A 2,781-nucleotide genomic window follows, 5' to 3' on the forward strand; every position below is an offset into this window, starting at 1 on the left:
GTCAAAGGATGGATGTAAAAAGTTACTGAACTTTGCTACTCTTTAATTAACAGTAACTCCTCTCCTAATGGATGCTTGTATTCCCTAACAGCACCATGTAATAATTCTAAATGTTAGCATGATTTCGAATAGCTTTTTGTATGGTCCTAGACCACCTGTTTTCATTNTATTGAAAACCATGTCGTGCATAAATGTGCGACACTTGTGGAAAAATATCAATCAATATCCAAAACCTTTTCTAAGTATAATTGAAAATATGAATAACACACGTTTCTTTATTCAACAAATATACATTGAAAAACGAGTGCAAATAGATCCAGCATATACATGAAATGCAAGTCCGTTAACAATAAATCATATGATTGGTATGTGTTACATACGATAACACGCAATTAGCAATCGATGTAATAAGGGTAGTGGATATTGTTAGATTATTTTATTAAAGTCTATAAAATAATTTAATTGCGGTCAACATATTTTATTAAAATAAATGTGGGGTACGTCTCGTATTTAAAAAAAAAGAAGATAAATCAAGAATATTATCTGAATTAAGATGTAATTCCCAAGATTTTAATTCTTTAATCTGAGATTATTGATTATAAATTGATGTAATTATAGAAAGATCACTCCGAGACAAGGATTGACAAAGCATGAGTATTGTATTTTTGGAATCCAGTAGGTATCGCGCACATGCACGGCAGAGATGCGTGCATATGCGCGAGTACCAAGTGCCGAGGCAGAAGACCTCGCGCATATGCGCGAGACGAGGCGCGCATATGCGCGAGCATGTGAACTTCCAAATGCCGAGACAGTAGGTCTCGCGCATATGCGCGGGGACAAGGCGCGCATATGCACGAGAAGTGGAAATGTTTCGCGACGAGACAGTAGGTCTCGAGCATCTGCGCCTATGATGGTCGCGCATATGCGCGAGACGTGCAGCACAAAGAATGAGCCACTTGGTCTTGCCATGCAATGTATATGTAAGTTATCTTTCCTTTCTTCAGAAACAAGAACCGAAGGTACAGAGAAATTCCCAAATTCCTTGAATCATAGATTTGTGATTTGTGCAAGATCCGGCCGTTAGAATTTCAATCCGAGTTTGGTACTGCGTTTCTAGCGACAAGAGCTTCAATAAACGTAAGTTTTCTTATGTTTTGATATGGTTTGAAAATATGATATTGAAGGAATCAGGATATGATCGATATTATCTGTTCTTGAGATTGTAGTAATTGTATAATCGAAATCAGATTGAAGAACAGACACCGTATGAAATTATTATCATTTTCGGATTGAATTTGATTGAGATTATACCGATTTGAGAATATGAGATTGTATTTGCTATCGATTATGAGATATGATTTGTATCTGTTGATATTGAGATTGTCTTGCCTGTATTTCAAGATTGTACCGTTATACCGTCAGAATTTGATAAGATTGAGATGTTTTGTTTGGAATGGAATGGTGATATTGTATACTTCGAATGTCTTTGCCAGATTGAGTATTGACAACTTCGAATTCAAGACTTCGACTTCGTCAGATCGACAAACAGAAAGGTATAAATCAATGTTAAACCGAGAAGATATGACTCGAGTTAGATTTGACTTGAGTTTTCCCAAAACCACATACTTTATTTTATTGCATTGATGTTTGCAATTCATGAGATTGATATGATTAGTCTATTGATTTATAGCAGAGCATGTATTGAGTCATGGGCAGATGTGCCTAGTCTTTGGCAGAGCCGTCAAGACACTTGAATTTTGATGTATCGTTGTGCTTAGGAGTAGATCGACTCTTATTGCAGAAATTCGATACAGAATGCCAAAGTCTGGGAATAAGAACGTACCACCATCTAGCTGGGAGAGTAGGTGGGAGAAGGTTGCGTTCTTATTCGACCGGGATCTCTAGATTAGAGAAGAGTCGAGTCACAGATTATGAGTCCATAGTCTGATTTACAGATTTGTATCGATTCATGTCTTTAACTGTTATGTGCTTTTATATCTTTTTATACGATTGCATGTATACGTTGTTTATACTGAGAATATATTTCTCACCGGAGTTATCCGGCTGTTGTTGTGTTTGTATGTGTACATGACAACAGGTGGGGCAGGATCAGGGTCTAGAAGAGGATGAGAGATTGAGATTAGCGTGGAGATTCGGACCCAGAAGTAGAGTTGTTTTCATTACCTGATATGTAGTGAATGAACAGTAGTTGTCATGTACAAGAATTGTATTTTTTTGATCTAGAAGTTGATCTCGTAAATGAAATAAGATTTATTTCATATGTTGCGCACTCATGTATTTTTTTAAAAAAAATTTTATGACCCAGTTTACTTAATTGTTACATTTGATCCTAAGAATGATTAAGAAAATGAATTAGCGTCCGGGTCTCCACTGCAGGTGGTATCAGAGCAGTAGGTTCCGTAGATTGAAATAGAAGCTAGTGAGCGAGGTAGATTGAGTTTTCTTTCCTGCTTCTGTATTGCTAGCATGCTTTATTGCTTTAAATATTACATGTTTACCTGATTATCTGATTTGATTGGTAAAGTGTAATTTTGAGAATGAATCAGAACCGATTCTTGATCAGAGGAGGATTGAAACAGATTTGTTATATTTGAGTACTAAGCATTTTGATAATCATATATGCCTCCTCGAAGAGCCCCAGAACAGGGTAGTACCTCAAGTAATCAGATGGATGTTACAGCGACACCGATGGAGACACTGCTGAAGAGATTTCAGTCGTTCAAACCACCGACTCTGAAAGGCACTGAGACTTCTGTTGAT

The sequence above is a fragment of the Primulina huaijiensis genome, chromosome 2 (genome assembly GCF_012295235.1).
Source record: "Primulina huaijiensis isolate GDHJ02 chromosome 2, ASM1229523v2, whole genome shotgun sequence".
Taxonomy (NCBI): domain Eukaryota; kingdom Viridiplantae; phylum Streptophyta; class Magnoliopsida; order Lamiales; family Gesneriaceae; genus Primulina; species Primulina huaijiensis.